The sequence below is a fragment of the Suricata suricatta genome, chromosome 15 (assembly GCF_006229205.1).
Source record: "Suricata suricatta isolate VVHF042 chromosome 15, meerkat_22Aug2017_6uvM2_HiC, whole genome shotgun sequence".
NCBI lineage: Eukaryota > Metazoa > Chordata > Mammalia > Carnivora > Herpestidae > Suricata > Suricata suricatta.
This window is the reverse complement of record NC_043714.1, coordinates 6,518,897-6,532,145: the sequence shown is the minus strand read 5'-3', so window position 1 is coordinate 6,532,145 and position 13,249 is coordinate 6,518,897. Positions and strand designations below refer to the sequence as shown.

The following is a 13,249-nucleotide window of genomic DNA, read 5'->3' as shown; positions in this document are numbered from 1 at the left end:
TCAAGGAAAAGTACCAGTGAGTTTAGAACTTGCTTTTACTCTGAAAATCCTCTCGTGTTTGACTTGCAAGCTAAGACATAGATTTTCAAAGTTCAAGGATAAGAAACAAACCTGCCCACAGTGTATGTGTACTTGGTTAGTTTCTGACATGACCCAAGAGTATTTATTAATCCAGGTAGCATTGTAGAGAACCAGCTTTGGAATCATTTTGAGTTCAATTAGTTTCCTGGCTATTTTAATCTGCACAAAATATGGTATTGTATATCTCTGGATCTTAATTTCTTTATCTGCTGGACAGACATAATGTCTATAGCATACCATTTTCAACTTAATTAAACAAATGTGTATTTAACAGAATAATGTAAGCACTGTGCAAGTCTCCAGGTATACAAAGATTAAAATGATGGCATAGTCACTAGCTTTGAGAAATTTATAGTCTAGAAAGAGAGACAGAGTTATAAGCAGACATTTTCAGCATAACAACATATGTCCAGGACACTTAACTGTGAGGATTTAAAAAAGGCAATATACTACCTTGCTATTTAATAGCTTAAATGATGTCCATTACCATTATTTCTACTATGGGGGCTCATCAACGTCCACAGACTAGAGATATGAATGTAAGTAGGCATTTGCATATTATATTTGACTTAATCATTGCCTATCTATGAACTAGACCCCAAAAGAGCTGGGACAGTCAAGTGACCCAGAAGCCATAAGAATTCCTTTTTCATACCCATTTCCCACACTTCGAAATTCTCTCTTTTAAGGGTCCACCACCACCACTTTCCCCCAGAAACTAGACCAGCCCTGGGGCAGTTACACCACAGAAGGACTATGACAGCACTGACTGGGAGGGAAGAAAGGAGGCTGCTAACCCCCACTTTCTCAGTCCCAGAGCTGGTCTCAGGGGCAGAACGGAGAAGCTAGCTCTTCCCACCAGGGGAAGTAAGAAGTTATTCCAAACTGTTGGCCTAGTTTCTCTTTGAAAGTTAAGCTGGCCAGTAAATGAACTTTCATTGTCCCAAGAATCTATTAGCACATAAGTATAAACCTTCTCTTTACATAAATTTTAAGTGAAAAAATAAAGGACTAACTGAACGGTTAGGATATAGCTTACATGACTTCATGACTATCTTCCTGTTACTTCTGGAGAATGTAACTACCATGCAGTCAGAGGGCAAGTGCTCGGTATGTACGATCTCTTCCAATGTGTACAGCGCTGTGTGAAGGGTAAGGCTCTTTAAAGACTCAAAGAGGTAAAGTGATTTTTCTAAAGATGCAAAGCTGGATACATGGTTCCAAAAGTAAAACTCAGACCCAAGCCCATTTGATCAGAAATGCCACCCTGTTCTCAAAAAAAAAAAAAAAAAAAAGTATTTGTTCACTCTGGAATTGGAAGGAAGGGAAAGAGAATAAAAGATGAATTCACAGTTTGCAGATGATGCCAGTGAAAAAGAAGGGAGGCAATACCCATGGAAGCGAGAATGGATAGGAATGCGCTAGCTAGTCCTAAGTTGAGGTTCTCAGACTACCAAGAGTCCCCCCTGCGCCTCAAGCCCTAGACCAGTGTTTCTCAAACAGTGGTGTATACACAAGTTACCTGGGGGCCTTGTTAAAATACAGGGTTGGACTCAGTAGATGTAGTGCGGGGCCTGAGATTCTGCATGTCTAATGAGCTTCCAGGTGACGGCCAAGCTACTGGTCTGGGTCTACAAGGCCTTGGACTCCTAGGGGGGCTTTCAAGCCCATCCCTGAGTGTCTGCCACGGAGACAGTAGCTTGGAGCTGGGTAAGTCCCTGCCCTCACTTCACAGTAATAGAAGCCGGAAGGAAACATGCTGAGGCCGTGGACCATGTCACTGCAATATCTGTAGTTAGTAGAGCACTTCCTGTCTTCCGGGGACAGAGTCAGAGACACACGGTCCCAAACATTATTTTACAGCAAGCCTTTGAAGTCAGTATTATTAGCTCCCACCAGCTCTTTACTAAGAAGGAAACTGAAGATTGATGAGGATAAGCAATCGGTTCCAGGTCACAGAACTAACGAGTGGTCAATATGGCTTCGAACCTGGTTTCCATGACTCTCATGCCTCTGTTCTTAACCAATTGACCCCATTCCTTATATATCAACTGAATTTTTTAATGTATATATATTTTCTCTTTCTCTTCTACATTTCAAACCACCCTGAAATTTGGGGGAACAAGCCAGATTGCATGGCCTCCATTTTGTGTGTAAAAATAACGCTGGCTAGGAGAACATAATTATGACATAGTCAAAGTCACACCGCGAATACACGTAAGCTAGGACTTTAACCCCGAGCATCGATCTGCAGTCTAGTGTTACCGCTGGGCGTCTCGACCTCAGGTGCACTCTAGAGTCATTTAGGGGAGGTTCTGAGGCCTCGGTGCTCAGGCGGCTCCCTGAATGAAATAAACCACCATCTCTGGTGGCGGAGCCGGGCATCAGGAGTTTTTAGAGCTCCCAGGTGATCCCACTGTGCAATCAAGACTGCGAATCTGTACCCTCCCTTCTAAAATTGGAATCTGGGAAATCTCTTCTGGAAAAACAATCACAGGATTTACCAGCACATAAATACGTACACCACAGGTATATTATGAGTGATACTAGACTTGGGGGGGGGGTGGCCTAGGGATCTAACCACACAAGCCTCCTGGGTTCTAAACAATCATCTTCAAATCATCTTTTGAAACGCATATGCTGTATAAGGTGTGACTGCCTGTGCACTGAGCCGATGGGCTCCTTCATGACTGCATGATGCTTTTCTTCACCAAAACCTAATGACTGTAAAAGTAGAATGACAGGCTCCGGTCTGAGGATGGAGAGATCATTTTGGCATGATTTCTAGGTACAGCAGCCTCACACAGCCTTGGCTTCCTCGTGACTTGGGCTGGCCTTGATCATTCTCTACTCTCCATCCAGCCTCAGGATTCAAAAGGAATATTCTCCTGGGAGAAGGACCACTGTTGAACTTCACTCTTTGGGGGTGAGGATGAATTAGTGACGTGAGATGTAATTGTTTTAAATGAAGTTTGTCCAGAGCCCCGAGGAATTAGGAGAGGCAACCAGTGATGCTAAACCAACGCAGCCCAGTGTTCTCTGAGGCTGAGACACACGCCAGTGGGCATGGGGAGACCTTCAAAATACGGCCTCTGAAGATGCCAAGAAAATGGTCTCACATCCATACTGCTCAGCTGAACAACATCTCAGAGTATATGCAAGTATACAAAAACGCGTTTTCGTTACCAGGAGAATTTCTAAATGGCTTATAATCTGGTTATAATTTGAGTTGAGGCTGATGGTTTATGGAGCCAGTTTCAAAGCAATGGACTAAAACTAACTGTCTTTAAAGAAACCAATTTTTGGGAGGAAACAAAAAGGAAGAGAAACCAATTTTCTTCTACAACTTTCTTGGCTTTTGTAAGATATGTAAGGAAAAGACTGTTTCCTTCAAAGATTACAATAGGCATTAGGATAGCTTGTGGGGATTTTCACAGACCAGAGATTTTATACAGGACACACCCACACCCACTCCCCCTGGCTCCCCTAAATCACACCCTTCTGTATTACAGAAATAAATTTAGGATATTCAAAAAACAATATTACTACCAATATTGTTTACCTGAAATTCATCCTCCTGTCTTGGAAGGAAAAGCTGCTCTGGGCTGTCCTTGCGAAGACTTATTGGCCCAGTGACTCCTTCATCTCCATACACCCGGAGTGTGACGTTGGCTTGAGTCCCTGTATTTCCCGTCAGCACTAACACCTTCCATTCATCTTCTGAGAGAAGAGTCTCACCGCCTTGGGAAGCTCTGATTTCTTCTAGAGGGAAAAAGGCATTAGTGGTAGATCAGATGCAACATCAGGCTGACAGAATCCTTTGTCACCTAAAGCCCAAGGACATCACAAACAGAGCAGCACAGGGGAGGGCAGGGCGGCAAGGAGCTGCTACAACTCCAGGGAGTTGATTTGTGAGTGTTTCCTCACAGCAAGGCTCCGGCCACCTGAAACTGAACTGGGGAAGTAGACTGAATGCGAACAATAAACACCCGACACAGCCGCCATCTTTCACCGGTCCTCAACACTACATCGCGGACGCGCGCCAGAATCTGCAGTTCTGTCTCCACAGATTTGTCATCAAGCTGCCTGCCTGGCTTATGGATTTTTAGACCAAACTACTGTGTAAAGTAACACAAGAAGTGGAATTAAAACATGTTTTCAGATCAGACGGGAAAATGGCAAAGTGAGGTGAGAGAAAAATTTTCTGAAATATTTCTAGAAAAAAAATATGCTGGAGCACCTGGGTGGCTTAGTCAGTTAAGTGTCCGACTTCCACTCAGGTCATGATCTCATGGTTTGTGGGTTCGAACCCCGCATCGGGCTCTGTGCTGACAGCTTGGGGCCTGGAGCCTGCTTCAAATTCTGTGTCTGCCCCCCCCCCCTTGTGCTCTATCTCTGTCTCTCCAAAATAAATGTTAAAAAGCTTTCTTAAACACCCCACTAGAGAAGGCCATGAAAAGATTTAAAGCTAAAGGCCGAATTTTCACAAACGCAGATGCTTCTGAGGCGCGTAGCACAGGTTGGTCTGCGAGGACGGGCCTCAAGCCACAGGGTTTCACCAGGCACCCCATCAGCCAGCGGCTCCTGGACGGCCGCTCCATGTTCATAAGAGATGCTTAGGAAACTTAGTCCCCAACTACCATGGCTGTCTCTTCAGCCTGCTGCCTCGTCTAAGGAGATGCTGGGGCACACAGTGCCATCTCCCAAGCTACTCTGCACTGGTGACTGCACTGCCCCCAACAGCAGCACATTAATTCTTAACTGAAATGTCATGTGGAAATATCACAGGCTTAGGTAATGAGATCAATTTTCTCCTGACGAGTGGTGGAAAGTTCCTCGAAGCCATGACTTCCTTGACTCTTCCTACCTTTAATTCTGTGGTTTGAAGCTCCAGGGAAGCCTAGGCAGCACCCAGGATCTCATCAACATGCATCAACAATGACGACCACAAGCCACACAAGTCCCTCCGGGAGTCCCCATTACCTGTAGTTTTGTCTCCCCATGGTGTCAGTTACCTGAGCTCAACTAAGGTCAAAGTGGATGCCTGGTCATATGGTCAATAATAGACTAATGTTAGCTCACAGTGTCTGTGTCCCTCCCCTCACTTCGTCTTGTCACCTCCCATCATCACAAGAAGAAGGGTGAGTACAGTACAAAAAGATATTTTGAGAGAGAGGACATTCATATGACTTTATTAATTATAGTATATTTTATAATAATTCTGCTTTATAATTATCTTTAATCTTACTGTACCTAATTTATAAATTAAACTTCATCATCATAGGTATTATTATAGAAAAAATCATATGTATAGGGTTGGGTATTATCCACGGTTTCAGGCATTGCTGGGGGTCTTGGGACATATCGCCTGCAGATAAGGAAGGGCTACTGTAATTATTTCCTTCTGTAACAAATTTTAAAATAAAAACTATACCAAAAAATGTTCATGCTAAGAAAGAACCAGCCTTCATTTTCTAAAGTTGCCACCTCTTTACTCTCCTGGGTAATCTCTGTCATTGTAACGGCAGGCATTTCTCCTTCAATTGTAATAATAATTAGCATTTTTTTATTTTTAACATTTATTTATTTTTGAGAGACAGAGAGAAACAGAGCATAAGTGGTGGTGGGTCACAGAGAGAGGGAGACACAGAATCCGAAGCAGGCTCCAGGCTCTGTGCTGACAGATGTGGGTCAATGTGGGACTCGAACTCATGAACCATGAGATCATGACCTGAGCCAAAGTCGGACACTTAACCGACTGGGCCACCCAGGTGCCCCAATAATTAGCATTTATTAAGCTCCTACAATAAGCTAGGCTCTGTGTTGGATGCTTCCTGTTCACTTCACACTCCATAAGTCAAATTATGATATTCATTTTAAGTTGAGGGAAAGGGGGGCAGCCCCAATCATATAATAAGTAAATGATGGAATGTCTCACTCTGAAGCCTCTATACACCAGGCTGGAGGGATGCATCTAGCCACAGGGAACCAAGACACATTTTATTCTGTGCTAAGCATGGTCCTAAAAACTTAATGTTCAGTATCATGTCAACCTTATTCAAACCTTATGCTAGTTCTATGAGGTACTGTCCCCTATTAAACAAGAGAACAAACTGGGCCTCAGAGGTTAAGTATTTGGCCCAGATTTATGCAGGCAGTAGCAAAAAAGAACTGGAAAATTAGGTTTGAATCCCATGCCAGGCTGGATGTAGTATCGATGGTAGCTGCCCTGGAAATGAGCACAAGAATTGGTCCAACAAAATCTTATAATCTAATTTTCAAAATGTAAATATTACATGTGAACACCTGTCTTCACTGCTGCTTCTGGTTGAGCTTGATCAAGGACCTCACAAACACATTTGAATATTTCAGACCCTAGACAAGAGGGCAATCAGATCTCTACTGCTGAAAACTTCGTAGCACATCATGAGAGCCAGAGGGTAATCCGTGATCTGGGTTGGTAGGACAAACTGCTTAGGATGCTAATCCTTTGCTCAGTACTTTATGACTATCTGAGTCATCTAAGAGGATCATTTTTACTCAATTCAAGAAAATTTTATTTGGTTCCTATTATTTGCTGGGCACTGTGTTAGATTTATGGCTCTCTAAAAATGGCACAGATTAAGAGTTTGAAAGATACATGAAATAAAGGGGAGTCTCTCTCACCTCAGAGATACACACTACCTGGTAGGGAAGACAGACATATAAACATTGGGGTTTTGAACATGCAGACACATTCACAGACAACAAAAGAAGTCCTACGAAGTTCAGCTATCACAGAATAATGAGTGTTACCTGTGGAGGGCTGGGCAGTAAAAGCTCCGCGGAGAAAGATACAAGGGTGAATCAGAGTTCTGTAAGGAGAGGAAGGGAAGTGCATTCCAAATAGAGGGAGCAGCCTGCCCGACATGTACAAAGGTTTGAAATGAAGAGCTGAACGTGGTGCAAAGTGGTTAAACATGATGTCACATGAGATATTAAGGGAGAAAAGGAGAAACAGTGAGATCGTGAAAGGCACTGGGCAACTTGGGATTGGCACACCCGTGCCCACACAACAGGGAGCCAGTCAAGATTCCAAAGTGCGATGGTGATATGATCTGAGTGTTAGAAAGATCAGTGTGGGGGTGCCTGGGGGCTCAGTGGGTTAAGCATCTGATTCTTGATTTTGTCTCAGGTCATGATCTCATGGTTCATGAGATCAAGCCCAACACTGGGCTCTGGGCTGAGAGTGTGGAGCCTCCTTTGGATTCTCTCTGTCTCTCTGTCTCTGCCCTCCCCCTCATACACACTCTGTCTCTCTTCATTTCTCTCTAGAAACAAATAAACTTTTTTTTTTTAAAAAGGAAAGATTAGTGGGGCACCTGGGTGGCTCAGTCGGGTAAGCGTCCAACTTCAGCTCAGGTCACGATCTCATGGTTCATGGCCCTGCATCAGGCTTTGCTGACAGCTCAGAGCCTGGATCTTGGAGCCGGCTTCAGGTTCTGTGTCTCATTCTCTCTCTGCCCCTGCCCTGCTCATGTTCTGTCTCTCTCAGTCTCTCAAAAATAAATAAATGTTAAAAAAAAGTTATTAATACAAGAAAAAAAGATTAGTGTGACACAGTGAGCTATCTGTAGCAGGGAGGGCGCAGGCAGGAAGGCCAGCGAACAGACACCGAACACTGAATAGTGAACAAACAAAGCTTAGAACAGGGTCAATAGACCACCGTTACTTGGTTTTAGTTTTCTGAGTGTTCATATGTAAGTACATACACATTCATGCACATGTGTGCATGTGTGCATGTGTGGTTTGTCTGCTTTAATCTGAAAACATATTAATGTTCTCTAAAACCTCTTCTCTTTTTCACACACATAACACATTTACACAGACGTAGCACATCACCGGCATACATTTAGGTTACAAAAGTTGATGATTTAATATGGCATAGTCTATACTATAGAATAATGTATCAAAGTTTATGCTATCAATTAAATATGAATTCCATCTAATGTCCTGATCTTTTGGAAACAAACCAAAGTCCATTAGTCTCAGACCCATAAATGTATCCATTTGAGAACCATAAAAGCATTTGCTATTGTTGACTAGAGGTTTAAAATATTCTAAACTGGGAGAATACTTGAGGGGGACTTGGGATTAATTGACAGACTCTCTCAGGGTCTCCCCGAATGAAATCTACAGTGCCTACAATGTATTCAGATGACGAAAAATGTCCTCATAGGGGTGACAGGACACTTTAATTAAGCACCACCTAGGTTAACTCGGCCCAAAGGGTGGGGGCGGGGGGAACCCTAAGCTACCATTGCTGGTCTCTTAAAGCTCTAGAGAAAAAGAAAAAATTACAGAAATAAAATAACAAATTAGCTGATTCTAATAGTCCGTAGGTTCATCAAAGATAAGGTCCACTTACGGCACCTGGGTGGCTCAGTTGGTTGAGCGTCCAACTTCAGCTCAGGTCTGATCTCACAGTTCATAGGTTTGAGCCCTGCGTCAGGCTCTGTGCTGACAGAGTGTTAGATTCTGTGTCTTCTTTTCTCTCTGCCCTCCCGCACCCATGCTGTCTCTCTCAAAAATAAAATAAACTTTAAAAAAATTTTTTGAAAGGTAAGGTTCACTGAAAGCATGAATCACCATTAGACTGTGGGCATAAAAAGACAAATTGTGTAAACTTCTGTGTACTTTTTCAAGACAGTGTTTGAAAAAAACTGATTTAAATCAATAGTAAAATGTTGGGGCACCTGGATGGCTCAGTCCTTTCATTGTCCAACTCTTGATTTTGGCTCAGGTCATGATGTCACAGTTCATGGGATCGAGCCCCACCTCAGCCTCTATGCTGGTATGGAATATCTATACAATGGATTATTTGCAGCTATTAATTATTTTATAAATTATTTAATATTATAAAATACTCCTAATGCTTACTATATTCTACTAGCTGAAAAGAAGATTACAAAGCTGTATACCCAACATAGGCTATATATGTGTATAATTATTTAGAATGGTAATAAGATGATATAATTTTAACTTTTTTCCTTTATGCCTTATGTGCTTTAGTATTGTTTTCTTCAGAATAAACTTAATTTACTGTGACTGCTTTTAAGTAAGGCTTAAACTTGGTAACAGATTTCACATTTTCTTTGTCCAAATATTACTTTTTGTTTTTTTTAAGTGTTGGCATCTAAAGAGGCTTAAAGAAACTTTATGCAGGGCACCTGGGCAGCTCAGTCAGTTTAGCTTCCAACTTTGACTCAGGTCATGATCTCTCTGCTTGGGATTTGAGCCCTGCATCGGGCTCTGTGCGGACAGCTCAGAGCCTGGAGCCTGCTCCAGATTCTGTGTCTCCCTCTCTCTCTGCCCCTGTCCCTCCCTCTCCTTCTCTCTCTCAAAAAGAAATAAACATTTTAAAAAATACTTTTTAATTTTAAAACAAGAAAGCATGTGCTATGGCTGAGCATCCGGCACAGAGAGGGCCTTGCCCGGTAACGCAGTGAGACACCACCAGCAGGTGCAGGCCGCGGTGGCCGCCACACTGCAAGGCTCAAGTTCCCCTGGACAGAACGGGCTTCCCTCATTTTGACAGTAAGACTTCAACCACATTTATCTTCCTGGGCCTCAGTTTTCTCATTCATAAAAATAAGTTACATTGAAGATATCTAAGGACAATTTTGGTTCAGAGCATCAAACTGTAAGGCTTCTCTTTTTGATTCAAATGCTTTTATATGAATGTTTCCAAACTTATGCAAAAACAATTTATATTCCCAATTATTTTAATAACTTTTAAAATATGTATTTCCAAAGTACTTATGGAAGAAATGATGTGGTGCCTTAGATTTGCTACAATCCAGTGGGGGCAGTGTGGGACATAATGGGAAGAACCGTAACTAAAACAAGACTACTCATATGTTGGTAATGAATCTGGGCAGTGGGTACATGGAAACTCATTATTCCATTCTATTTTTGTGTATATTTGAAATTTAGTATAAGTTTTAAATTTCTTTTTAAAAACAGTAAAATTCCTTCCTCAAACTGCCCCCCTTCCTAACAAAATGATTATTAAAATTCAACTTAGCCCTAAAGGAAAATCTTGCAAATTTAATGGCCTTACACCTCTATTTACTACTACAAAAGTACAATCTATTGAATACGTAGTCTTAGAAGTGCTAAGTCTGTGCCTTTCTTTGATGTATATGAGAAAAAACATCCACATTTCTTTTTAATAAGCAAGCATTTTGAATACAGAGGACAGGTTTATCTTATCTATAATACCTAATCCTCCAAACTATTTAAAACTTGCCCTATCCTGGAAGTAGACTGACAAACATAATCTCATTCTTCAGGAGCCGATAGTTGTTTTTGAGATCTTTAAAATATGAAATAACATTGCTAAATTATTTTTCAACTAACATGTATTTTAACATAACATCTGAATGGCTAATGTAACCCAAATCTATCTAGCTTGACAGCTAAATTGCAAAACCAAAAGGAAGGTATTTATGGTAAGAAACAACTTTTAACTACTGCAGATGTTTGAGAGGTAGAAAGAAGACAACTAAAGAGACTCATGATTTAATTACTCAATAATGAATGGGAATGTTCAGGTAATTTTCATATGTGAAGATATTTTTTTCCTATTTAAAGTCATAGATGTATAAAAGCTATTTCTACTACAATGAGAGAAGGCAACATTTAAACAAATCATGGGGATTTTGTAAACGGCATTTGCATTAGGAGAGCTTTATCATCTGAGTTTCCAGGGTTTCATGTCCAAGTCCAAAGTCTGTGCTATGTCAATGATATAAATAGCTTTTTAACAAATTAAGTTCAGTCTCCCTTTTCTGAGTATTTGGTTCACTCTCCATTTCTGCTATATTATAATTAACTACAACAAAGGACTTGTTCCTACTTAACCCATCCTCCACCAACTCCATTCTGGTAATCAGTTTATTCTCTACAGTTAAGAGTCTTTTTCTTGTTTTGCCTCTCTTTTTTCCCCCTTTACTCATTTGTTTTGTTTCTAAAACTCCACATATGAGTGAAGTCACATGGAATTTCTCTCTCTTTTACTGACCTATTTTGCTTAGCATAATAGTCTCTAGCTCCATCCATGTTGTTGCAAATGGCAGGATTTCATTCTTTTTGAAGGCTGAGTAATATTGTAATATTCCACTGTATGTATGTGTATATACACACACACACACACAGCATACCTTTTTTATCCATTCATCAGTTGATGGACACTAGATCTGTTTCTATAATTTGATCATTGTAGCTAAACATTGGGGTGCATGTATCCCTTTGAATTGTATTTTTGCATTCTTTGGGTAAATATCTAGTAGTGCAATTGCTGTATCAGACAGTAGTTCTATTTTTAACTTTTTGAGGAACTTCCATACTCTTTTCCAGAGTGGCCATTCCCACCAATAGTGCAAGAGGGTTCCTTTTTCTCCTTGCCAATACCTGCTTCTTGTGTTGTTGATTTAAGACATTCTGACAGGCATAAGGTGATATTTCATTGTACCTCTGATTTGTATTTCTCTGATGATGAGTTATAGTAAGTATCTTTACATGTGTGCATTGGCCGTCTGTAGGTCGTTTATGGAAAAATGTCTATTCGTCTATTTTTTCATTGTATAATTCATTTTGGGGGTGTTGAATTTTATAAATTCTTTATATATTTTGAATACTAACTCTTTATCAGAGGAGTGCATTTGTTGTGTTGAGTACCAGGTTGTGATGAGTACCATGAGGACATGTTTAATCAATATATTGTACACCTGAAACTAATTTAATATTGTATGTTAACTAATTGGAATTGAAATAAAAACTTCAAACAAACAAAAAAGGACTTATAAGTCTTTTTATAATGAATTAATAACTTAAATTTTATTTTGTGCCTTTATTCTAACATGCCCTGAATGTTTCCTACATCTCATGTATCAGGTTTTAACTGTATATTTTTGTGCAATTGTTAAATTTTTATTGGGCTCAACAGAGTGTAAACTTCAAAAAGTTAAAGACTGAGTCTGTTTCATCTATCACTGTATTTCCTTAAATCTGACATTTGGTAAGTACAAAATTCCTATTTGGTAATTCATTAAATGAAACAATAAGTTGAAAAAGATTATATTTATCATGAGGCCTAATTTCATCATTTTTGAAAATTACTCAATCTTTCTAGCTTCATTCTTTTTTTTTAATAGTTTATTGTCAAATTGGTTTCCATACAACACCCAGTGCTCTTTCCCACAAGTTCCCTCCTCCATCACCACCACCTCTCTTCCCCCCTCCCCCTTCCCCTTCAACCCTCAGTTCATTTTCAGTATTCAATAGTCTCTCAAGTTTTGCATCCCTCTCTCTCCCCAATTCTCTTTCCCTCTTCCCCTCCCCCTGGTCCTCCATTAGGTTTCTCCTGTGCTGTCTACAAGAGACTCATTTTCGACCTGAAGATACCTTCAGGTTTAAAGTAAAGGGATGGAGAATATCTATCATGCAACTAGAAGCCAAAAGAAAGCTGGAGTAGCCATACTTGTATCAGACAAACTGGACTTTAAAGTAAAGGCAGTAACAAGAGATAAAGAAGGACATTATAGAATAATTACAGGGTCTCTCCATCAGGAAGAGCTAACAATTATAAATATCTATGTGCCAAATTCGGGAGCGCCCAAATACATAAAACAACCACAGACAGAAACAATCTTATTGATAAGAATGTGCTAATTGCAGGGGACACTAATACTCCACTAACAGCAATGGATAGATCAACCAAACAGAAAATCACTAAAGAAACAATGGACCTGAATGACACATTGGAACAGATGGAACTGATAGATATATTTAGAACTCTGCATCCTGAAGATAGGAAATTCACCGTCTTTTTGAGTGCACATGGTACATTCTCCAAGATAGATCACATACTGGGGCATAAAGCAGCCCTCCATAAGTATAAATGAATAGAGATCATACCATGCACAGTTTCAGATCACAATGCTATGAAACTTGAAATTAACCACAGGAAAAAGTCTGGAAAACCTCCAAAAATGTGGAGGTTAAAAATCACCCTACTAAAGAATGATTGGGCTAATCAGGCAATTAGAGAAGAAATTAAAAAATATATGGAAACAAATGAAAATGAAAATACAACAATCCAAAATCACTGGGATGCAGCAAAGGC

General features: G+C 40.4%; 1 protein-coding gene across 1 annotated transcript in view; it reads right to left on the bottom strand.

Moving 5' to 3' along the window:
• Positions 1-13,249, bottom strand: part of LOC115279135 (lipoxygenase homology domain-containing protein 1-like) — a 138,699-nt gene that overhangs the window by 113,234 nt on the left and 12,216 nt on the right. The window contains exon 3 of the mRNA XM_029923679.1: positions 3,644-3,843. The gene's annotated coding sequence lies outside the window, so the exon portion shown is untranslated. The remainder of the gene's footprint in view (positions 1-3,643; positions 3,844-13,249) is intronic.